Source organism: Nannospalax galili, unplaced genomic scaffold (genome assembly GCF_000622305.1).
Source record: "Nannospalax galili isolate Female #2095 unplaced genomic scaffold, S.galili_v1.0 scaffold140, whole genome shotgun sequence".
Lineage (NCBI taxonomy): Eukaryota > Metazoa > Chordata > Mammalia > Rodentia > Spalacidae > Nannospalax > Nannospalax galili.
In genome coordinates this window covers 12053323-12064761 of record NW_008352267.1, presented here as the reverse complement: position 1 = coordinate 12064761, position 11439 = coordinate 12053323, and the positions used below count along the sequence as shown (strand labels likewise).

The 11439-nt window shown below is 38.1% G+C and overlaps 1 long non-coding RNA gene across 1 annotated transcript in view; it reads left to right on the top strand.

Annotated features, from left to right (window-relative positions):
* The window catches only part of LOC115066966, a 21491-nt gene that overhangs the window by 2264 nt on the left and 7788 nt on the right, over positions 1-11439 (top strand). The window lies entirely within an intron of this gene.

Sequence of the window (11439 nt, the reverse complement as noted above, 5' to 3'; positions counted from 1 at the left end):
CTATCTATCTATCTATCTATCATCTATCATCTATCTATCTATCTATCATTTATCATCTATCTATCTATCTATTATCTATCTATCAATCATCTATCTATCATCTATCTATATATCATCTATCTATCTATCTATCTATCTATCTATCTATCATCTATCTTTCATCTATCTACCTATCACCTATCATTTATCTAGCTAAGAATTATCTATCATCTATTCTTGTCATCTATCTACCATCTATCTTTAACTTTCTTTAAATCAGTGTAAACCAATGATTTCCCACTTTATTGTGCATACAAACCATGTACTTTCTTTTGTCCTATGAGGCCCTGTGACTTAGCCCTTGTTCTTTGTTCATGTCTCTAATTAATTTTCTGTGCTATCCTACTTGTTTACAACGATCCACGCACAGTACGCCTGTTCATATCTTAAATATGTCTTTCATATTCCTTCTTCAGACCATATTCACAAGTCTCTTTCCCCACCTATTTGGAATAGTCCACACCCAGACCTTCGTATGTGTAGAACTTTCTCATTAGTTAGATCTCCACTTAAATACCATTATTTCAAAGTTCCTTCCTCAGAGCCCATTCTGTCATGCAGTCTCTGATGAATTATTCTGTTTGAGTATTTACAACACTCACTATTCAGAATTACATATTTAAAAAGTAACAGTTGTTATTTGACTTTTTATTCTACATTATAAGCTTCATAAAGGAAGGGCTGTTGAGTTAGTCACTTATTTATATCCCTAGTACCTTGAATAGCTCCTGGAACAGAGTTAACTATTTTCCCTCATAGGATTAAAAAAAAATTTTGTTCAGAGAGCAATATCCACTAATATCTTTGAAGTGAAACAAAACAAAACAAAACAAAACAAAACAAAAAACTGTGTAGCCGGGCATGGTGGTGCATTCCTTTAATCCCAGCGCAGGCAGATCTCTGTAAGATCAAGGCCAGTCTGGTTTGCATAGTAAGTTCCAGGGGATCTAGGTATATAGAGAGTCCCCGTCTTAAAAAAAAAAAAGTGATTTAATTGTTTTACATTTTCTCATTTTTACAATAGTAATAATGATAGAATCAGCTTCATCCAAATTACTGTTAGGATATTGCCCAGAGTAATGCACAGAAAATGTTAATCTATGCTATGCATAGATTATATGTTCAAGGAGAGCAAAATGAAAAAAAATGAAAAAAAGGAAGGTCAAAGTTGTCAATTTTTAAATAGGATGCTTTTGAGGCCTCTCATGTCTTATTTATTGTTCTAGTTCTATGTTTTTAGGGAAGAACTAGAAACTATTTTAAGAAATATCAGAGAGTGGAAAATTCAAGGGAGTTTGAGCTGCCTCTTCTCTTTTTACTTGTATGAAGAAATTCAGGCCCAAAGAGAGCAGGAAGATCAGGAAACAGAGCACATTAAAACTCCTGCATCGATTTGCCATATGGTTAAGTGTGTGCTGCTAGTGGAATCCCCCAAGTGTATACAGTTTAGTCTACTCTCAGCAGGCAATTAGCCATATTATAAGCGGCAAACCTGAATGGGAGACAAAATGATGGTGCATTTGTTAGTTTAAAACTAATGTTTGGCTTTTTTTCTAGTACACATGACTTAAGTTTATCTAAAATTGTAGACAAGCCTTTCTACCAACAAAATAATCTTCAGTTGTTTACAAATAATTGCAATTTGGGTTCCATTGGATTCATCCGTGAAGACAAACAGGAAAGGAAAGAACTGAAATTCTTAAAACTTTGCAACATAAACAACTGACCAAAGATGGGCTGCAGACAATTACAGCCAGGTGCTTCCCGGCTCTCTCATTCTATTTCTCTTCTTTTCCTGGACATAGATCAGAGTAAAATTAATCAAGTTAGCAGGAACTTTTCTTGTTTAAATATTATTTAAAGCCAGGATGGAAAAGTCATACAAAATGCGTTCCTTATGTCACGGCATAAACAAAGAGTGTCCAAGCTCTAGTCATCACTTCAGTGATCTGTAACAACCCCGGGGGAGAGCAGGACAGGGTGAGTAGGGAAAGTATGGTTTTATGATATGGAGTAAGATGCCCACTATATACTTAACCTTAGCATCTATAGAGTCAAGAAAATGCAAACAGTATGTCATAGATTCTCTTCATAATTACCTGTTATTCTATTAACCAGAAAATCTGAAACCTTTAACTTATCATATTGTCAGGAGAGCTATGTCTAATCTTAGATTTCTTCTCTTGCTTTGTATGGATTTTGCTAGTTCCATTCCTGGCCTTGACTATTGTGATAGGTTGTTAGGGAAAGTGTGTAGTGCAGTCAGAAGCCAGGGATTTGATCCCATCACAGTCACTTCCTCAATAGATTCCTATGTAAGCCACATTTCCTTCACTAAATGGGACCCACCTGACAACTTCATTATGCTGACACAAAGATTAAATGAGTTAAAAAATGAACAGTGTTTGAAAGGGCTTCCAGCACAGAGAAAGCATTGTGTGTATTTTAGTGGTTATCCTTTTTCCCAGCAGAAGACTTGATTCTATTTTATCTGCATTCCTTCAGATTTCACCTTTATTAAGCAGTGTTTTCAACAGTATTGGTAAACAGGTTGTTCTCAGCATCGCCTTCTGCCAACTTTCTCTGCTAATTGCTTATTGCTCAAGAGATAGTTTCTGTAATGAACACTGCACATTTTTCTGTCCAACAGCCATTTTGCTTTATCTGTAAGAGAGTATTTTTGGTGTGTGTGTGTGTGTGTGTGTGTGTGTGTGTGTGTGTGCGTGTGTGTGCATGTGTGTGTGTGCGCGTAGGTCAGAGGACAATTATTTCCAGGAGTCAGTTCTCTCTCTTCACCATGTGGTTCTAGGAATCAAAGTCAGATTCCTCAGGCTTGGTGGCAAGTACCTTTATCCACTGAACTACATCTCACAGGCCCCTCACCTTATGCTTTATGAAGTACTCATGTGAGAGCTGGGGTGATGTCTGAGTGTACCCACTTGCTTGCCTAGCAAGAGAAAGGACATGAGTTTAGAATTCTAGCACCCATATGAAACCCAAGTGAGGTAGCACATGCTTATAAACCCAATCAATGAATTGCAGGCTCAGGAAGAGACTCTGTTCCCCAAAATAGGGTGGAGAGCAATTCAGAAAGATTCCCAATGTCCATTTCTGACCTCCACATGCATATGCATGTATGTGCATGAACACTCTCACACACATGTATCCCTCCACTACACACACACACACACACACACACACACACACTCACACACTCACATGCACTACACATACATATGGTAGAGAGAGAGAGAGAGAGAGAGAGAGAGAGAGAGAGAGAGATTGTTTCTAACTTAGGTATTACTCAAACTGGCCAGAGTGAATTTCTTGTACTGAAGATGGATGAATGCTCTCTAATATGCCTTTTTTGCTCCCTGTTCGTATTATCATTCCCCTTTCCAACTTACATACTCTTTGCACACCCCAGGATTTTGCTCTGTGTGCTCTGGCCAGCTGCCTCCGTTCTTTCCCACTGCAGCAATTGCAAGCTTGTTTCATTATACTTCATTTGGCAGAAAGAATTGTTTCTTGATTAGTATCTGGGCTGAAAATGGTTTCTCAGTTGAGCAAAATTATCAAAGCTGTACTAGACTTGTTTATAATGGCCTGCTATTTCCTCAGCACTTCTAAGGGAAGTTGCAGAGGCCTTTGCTCACTAATAAGTAGATTTGTTATGGTGTGGCACCATGTGACCTACACCATCTGGATAAAACTTATTGGACCAGGGAGGTGCATCTACCCCAAGGTCATGTTCTAGCTATGGCTTGCATAGTCTACACACACACAAAAAAATTTGGGAAAACAGCCAATCAGATCCACCTCTTTGGAATTTAGAATTTGGAAACAGATCTGCCTAAAGCAGTTAACCTTAGGGATATGTATCAAAAGTGTGCATGAAAAGTTACCATTGTGTAGAGGGGCTAAAATAATCCTTTGGAGACATGCATGCAGGAGCAGGAAAGAATCCTTGGAAAAGAGGGAGACAAGTGAAGTAGCTGGTAGAAAACAGGCAGAAACATATGAAAACATGCTGTCTACAGAGCAGTTAGGGAGGCTGACTTCTGGTCCATCTCCCAGTTAGTTCCTGTGAAGTCTGACCATGTAGCACCACTGCTCTCAAATTTCTGGGGTCTCTATATAATCCTAAGATAGTGAATGCTACCATGGCTTTACCCATGCTATTTGTGAAGCTAAATATTTGTTGATTAAAACAGGATGGACACTTTCTACATAACTTGAATAAACTCAGTCCGCAGATGGTCAGAATAATTTCTGCGGAAACACTTCATAGTTCTTGTGTATAACTGTAACTGCAATATAAGTTTATCTTTTATTGTTGTTTATTTGATTTTTGGCTTTGCATATGCCTGCCTCTCTTTGATTGCCTCTTCATCTGACTGTCCAACTCTTAAGCATCTATCAAACTATATTCACCTTCATATCTCTTATGAAGTCACTCTAGAACATGTGCCAAAGAACTACCCATTGGCCTCCTCTGTGTGATCTCTAAGCCTTCTCTACCAAAGCTCTTTCCCCACACACACTGTAAAATCTTTCATCAAGGATTGTAACAAGTGCACGGAGTTGGAGTAGATCCTCACAGCTGTTAAAGCACAACTTACTAGCTTAAAAATATATTGTCATTCAAGCTGTTCAGTGGATTATTTGATGTACATATGCATTGTGTAAGGATAGCCACAATCAATTGAGTGAACATATCCATTGCTGTGCTTTAGTGCTATCTGCAGAATTTATTCATGTTATAATTGGGTGTTTGTACTATGTGACCAATGTCCCCCCACTATGTAATCTACTCCATTCCAATCTGTTTCTCTGAGTTCACCTTTTGTAGAATCTGCATATAAGTGAGAATATATAATAATTTTCTTTATATACCAGCTATATTATCTGTATTGTCACAGATTCTTCTTGAATCTTCTTCTTTGGTTTAAAGGTCAAATAATATTCTAATTTTTATATGTACCACACTTCTTCAGCCATTCATTCATTGATAGATACTACTTAGGCTGGTCTTCACTTTTCTAGTGTGAAAAATGCTACTGTGAATGTGAAGGTACAAATATTCCTTTGACATACAGATTTTATTTCCCATTATATTATTACATATATATTCCTGTATATCCATATCCATATGGAATTGCGGATCATATAATTTCATTTTAACTTTTTTTGTGGAAACTTCATACTCTCTATTATAATGTCTAAACTTATTTACCTTTCCAAAATCCATCCTGTTTCCCCCTCTGAGTGCTGAGATTGTAGGTATGAATACCACTAGTCATAGCTCACTTGTCCTTTTTGCTAATACTTCAGTGTGAAATGATAATTCCTTGTGGTTTTGATTTGCATTTTTTATTTGAGATTTTTTTTTTCGCATCCTTGATGGTCCTTTGCACATCTTTTGAGAACTGCATATTCATGTTTGTTGTTCAATTTAAAACAGTTTTTTTTTGCTCTTTTATTAATTGTGCTCTTTGTGTGCTTTGGGTAATAAAATCTTATGAGATTGGTCATTTGCACGTATTTTTTCTATAATATAGTAGCTTTTAAATTTTGTTATTTCTTTTGCTCTGCCAAAAATTTTGCCTACGATTTTGGTGTTATATCCAAAGAGTCATTATTAAGATCGACATCATAGAGTTTTCTCTGTGTTGTATTCTAAGAGTTCTGTAGGTTTTGATCACATTACATTAAATTTTTAATCTAGTTTTTCTTATTTTTATATGGTTTAAGACAAGTGTCCAGTTCGATCTTTGCAAGCAGATGTCCGTTTTCCCAACACCTCTGAAGAAATTTCTCCCACTGTGCATTCTTAGTGCACTTATCAAAGACTGGGTGACTGTGTGCTATGGGCTTATTTCTGTGTTCTGTATCCTGCCTCATTATTCTGTGCATCTGCTTTTATGGCAACTGTCTGGATTTAAAATCAGGAGGCACGATGTCTTCAGCTCTCTTCTTTCTCAAAAGTCTTTGTGCATCTGGAGTTTTGTGGTTTCATTTGAATTTTAGTTTTTTTTTTTTTTGTCCTGTGAAATATGTTACTGGATTTTTGACAGGGATCACACTGAATCTGCAGATTGCTTTGTATCCAGTCAACTTATGCTTTGCCTCTTTACCCTCTTTATGCCTTGTAAATTCTTTGTTGACTTAAATATCTTCATTGTATGTGTTCTACACACAGTGCACAGTGAACATAGTCTTGAAAAACAAGAAAACCCTTATCAGTTCTCAATATTTGCAATTGACAGCTCATGATTTCATCATGTAACAAAGAATGAAGGCATGCCAAATGAATAGATGGTACCTACAAGCCATATGTGAATATTTCTTCCCATGTCAGCACAGCAGATGACATGGTGGTGGCGTACATGTAAAGAGAGAAAGCTCACATGGTGAGAGAAGAAAACTGGGGAAGAGCCAGGTCCCCCCTTTTTATAATAGCTTTCTCTTGAGGAAGCTGATATGTTTCTTTCCAGACTCCACCCACTTCAGGAAAAGCAATAAAGTATTCACAACAGTAATGGCGATCCAGTTACTTTTCATAAAGGCCTTACTTAAAATTTTTTTTTTAAATTTATTTTTATGTTTATGTTTTGCCTGCATGTATAGAAGTGCACTTATGTCATGCAATGCACATGGAGGCCAGAAGATGGTGTCAGACCCTCTGGAACTGGAGTTATGGATGATTGGTTGCCACCATGTGGGTGCTGGGAACTGAACGCGGGTCCTCTTTCCTCTTAACTGCTGAGCCATCTCTTCAGCCCCAAGGCTCTACTTTTTCATGGTACTATTGCCTAAACACTGGAAAACTGAAGGCCAAACCTCATACCCATAAACTTCTTAAGGACAAACCATACCCAAAGCATTGCAGTGGGCCCTCTTTTTTCCCATCTCCTGATAGTCAAAAAGAGGAAGGAACAAGGGGATCCCACAATTATTTGACAGGAAATACTGAGAAATATTACCTATATTGCTTCTTCTTGCTTCTGAAAACCATTGTAACACCTCCACTTGAAGAACAAACGTGTCTCTCAAAGTATGTCTTAGAGAATTCTGCTTCTCTAGAATCTTATTACATACTCCTTGGGAAAACTGGGGTTTATAATTAACAAAGTCAGGGTCTTCTTGCAGAGAAATCATGTGATTTCATGTATTGTTCATGCCTATACGATGTAAACAGCATTGTAATTGTTGATACAGTCCCTATTCTTTTTCCTGTTCATTTTTTCCAGGGCTGTGAATCTTGTGCATGTTAGGCAAGTTCTTTGTGGTGAGCTGTATGTTCAGTCCAACATTTAATTTTCCCATGAATGTGTGTAGATGACACTTTATACATACTGTGGCTATTTCAGTTTTATTGTTGACAAGTCATGACAAAGCTTTTATTACATATATTTACTCCATGTCCTATACATTTCTTCAATTCTTTTTTTAAAAAGTTGTATTTTTATAAACATGTATTTTTGTATCCAGTCTTTTGCTCTTTGTTCCTACTTGTTTCAAAAGTACTTGGCAGATTATTTCAAAGATAGTGGTAACAGATAAGTGCATAATGAAAATGTGGTACATAATACACAATGAAATTTTGTTCAGCTCTAAAGAAAAAAATGAAATTCACAGGAAAATTAATGGATCCTGAAAATATTGCATTAAATGAGGTAACAGACTCTGAAAGACAAATACCATATGCTCTCTTCAGCATACAAATCTGAGCTTCTAATTGTTATACATGTGTATTTAAGGGATGCATATGGAGAGGGTGCTAGAACTCATGTGACATGAAAGATGAAGGTGGACTTGTGGAGTGGAACAGTTCAGCGGGGATGGAGCTGGAGGGTGGCAGTCAGATGGGGGAAGAATAGGGAGGGGGTAAAGCAAAAGCAAGTACACATGTAAATGTCATAAGGAGATCCGTTACTTTGCATGCCAATTTAGAAGAAAAAGGTAGCTATGGCAATTACTCCTATCCGTAATGAGGTGACCTTACCACTCTTTGTATTAAGTGATGAAGTTGCTTTCTTCTCCTCTGTACCTGTGCTGTTTCTGGTCTGCAAGGTACAGTGGAGTGCAACAGGGTTACAATGTGTGGCTTCTGGCCCCAAATCTTAAGAAGTTGAAGCTTCCACTTTCATCCTTGGAAAGATTCTTAGTCCAGACTGCCAAATGATAAGAGTAGACTGATTCTCAAGTAGAGAGATAGGTCATGTGGAGAATAACTAGCAGAATCTGAGCCCCACAATGTAAGCATGTCTTTTCAGACCCTCCAGCCCTTGTTAAGAGACCCCCAGCCAAGACTCCATGAAGCAAGAAATGAGCTGTATATTATGAATGTTGCTCAAATTCCCAATCTTCAAAGTTGTATATAATACAGTGGTTGTTGCTTTAAGCCACTGAGTTTTGGAATGGAACCTTATGCAGCAATAGATTACTGGAACTCTTTTCTTCCCCTTGATCTCACGTCTTTCAGGGGAAGAGTCATGTCCAATGCATTGTTTTGGTGTTTCTCCACAGAGCAATCTTCTGGTTACACAACAGCTGTAACTGAATTAATTCCATCTTGTATGTCTGTAGAAAATAGCTTAAGATTACACTGATAAAGTTCTGAAACTGTTAGTGTGATTTTGAAAGGCAGCTTTGTTATGACTTGGTATTTGAATACATGGCCTTATGCAAGGCCATAGTGCTGTTAATGCAGGTCTCCAAGTCCCCTTCATCCCTGTTTAGAAATTGGTGAAATCACAGTTCTCTCACTAGCCTCAGATAGAACCACTATCACAAGAGAATAGAAATGTGTAGGAATAAACATGATTCAGGGCAAAGAGGATGTAAATTTAACCATGCCAAATCCTAGGCAATTCACTGTGCTTGTTCTGAACTGCATTCTTAGTCTTCTATTTTGAGCAAAATAAATAAGGTGAAGTAGTGTGGGAGTGACAGCATGAGCACTAAACAACTCCATACTTCCTGTAATTAAGGAAAAATTAAAAAAAAAGAGGACACAAATATGAGAGTGATAGTAAAATGTGACACTGATATACCACATAATATCCATGGTTTTTATGATGAGCGAAATAAAGGAAGCTAACTTTGGAGTAAAATAGCAAAATAAATAAGGTGAAGTAGTGTGGGAGTGACAGCATGAGCACTAAACAACTCCATACTTCCTGTAATTAAGGAAAAATTAAAAAAAAAGAGGACACAAATATGAGAGTGATAGTAAAATGTGACACTGATATACCACATAATATCCATGGTTTTTATGATGAGCGAAATAAAGGAAGCTAACTTTGGAGTAAAATATATTTCAAACAAGATGTGTGCATAATAGGTGCCATCCCTTTTTCCCTCCCTTCCCTTCCCTTCTTCCCTTCCCTCTTCCCTTCCCTTTTTCCCTTCCCTTCTTCCCCCCTTCCTTTCCCTTCCCTTCCCTTCTTCCCCTCCCCTGCCCTCCTCTCCTCTCCCCTCTTCCTCTCTCACTTCCTTCTCCCTCCTCTTCCTTCTTTCCTTCCCATTGGATGGGCTAGTGGTACAGGTGGAATTTCCACACAGAGTTTTGGGTCACTTTCCTTTAAACAATTCAATTTAACCTTTTATTGGCTGGAAATGGCTTTCTATCCTTACCACATCTCTGACAGGTACACATGGTGAGCTATCATTATTTATTTTTATTTATTACATTAGTGTCTCAATGACAGCAGCATATATGGAATGAGTGTGGGGCTGTCTTGTTTCCAGAAGAAAGTCATTCATTTGGGTGCCTTTCTTTCTCTGAGAGGCATGCACTCAGCTGCACGGTGGCTCGAAGCCAGAGAAGCAATTTCCTTTCCTTTAAAAGGGGTTGGAAAGCATCTGATTATATCAGGAAAGGGCATTTCAGTTTTCAAGGTGAAAGAACATTTGCTTCTTTTATAGATAATGGTAGAAATAAGATACATTAGTGAAAGACAAGGGCTTACCAATGAAGCATATCCAGGAAGCATGGGATGTAGTCTCTTCAGGTTATCTCAATGCAAATTAGCAGGGCAGGGTAACAATACCACCTTTTTCTCCTGTACTACTTTGCACAACTCTTCATCTTATTTCACTTATGTTTTGTTTAAAATATAGTATTTGTTTATATGTTTGAAATATAATGTGATGCTTTGATTTATGTACTTATTGGGCAATGATCAACTCAAAGTGGTAAGTCCATCCATATCCTTAAACTTTCATCTTTTCTTTATGATGAGTATTTTAAAGTCCTCTATTCATTCAGCTTTTGTGAGAGAGTTTTCTTGGAAATCCTTTCTATACTTCAATATAATAATGTATCACTTAGATGCCCTTATATTTTGTCTCCCTGTCTCAGATTGATATTAAATGCTTAGAGCAGAAGTTAATCTTTTAGATAAAAATTGCATTTAAATAATTTTACTCTTGTCTTTAAATTTTTAAGTAAAAGAATTATGGATGTTCTTTGACATATAGGATATAAGAATAGTAGCTGTTGAAATTATTTTTTAATTACTGTGATTCTAAGATTAATGAAAAAGTCCCAAATATCTAACATTTGATATATACCTTTCTTGTATATTTTTATGTGGGTACTACCCAGTAGAAATATAATATGAACTACCAAAGTGCTACCTGTGTAATTTCAACTGTTTCAGTAGCCACATTCAAATAAATGGGAAAAGAAATGGACAGTGACAATTTTCATGGCATATTTTATTCAACCCAATATAGCCAAATAATATGATTCAAATGTGTATTAAATATAAGTTATGAACAAGATATTTTATATAGATTGCTGTTGTGCTGAACCTTCAGATGTTATGCATGACTTTACATGCAACATACTTCAGCTTGAGCTGGTCAGTTTTTAAATAGTTCAATAGTCACATGTGGTGGTCACCATAGAAGACCACACTGCCTCCTCCCCTCCCCTCCCCTCCTCCCCTCCCCTCCTCCCCTCCTCCCCTCCTCACCTCCTCACCTCACCTCCTCACCTCCTCACCTCCTCACCTCCTCACCTCCTCACCTCCTCACCTCCTCACCTCCTCACCTCCTCACCTCCTCACCTCCTCACCTCCTCACCTCCTCACCTCCTCACCTCCTCACCTCCTCACCTCCTCACCTCCTCACCTCCTCACCTCCTCACCTCCTCACCTCCTCACCTCCTCACCTCCTCACCTCCTCACCTCCTCACCTCCTCACCTCCTCACCTCCTCACCTCCTCACCTCCTCACCTCCTCACCTCCTCACCTCCTCACCTCCTCACCTCCTCACCTCCTCACCTCCTCACCTCCTCACCTCCTCACCTCCTCACCTCCTCACCTCCTCACCTCCTCACCTCCTCACCTCCTCACCTCCTCACCTCCTCACCTCCTCACCTCACCT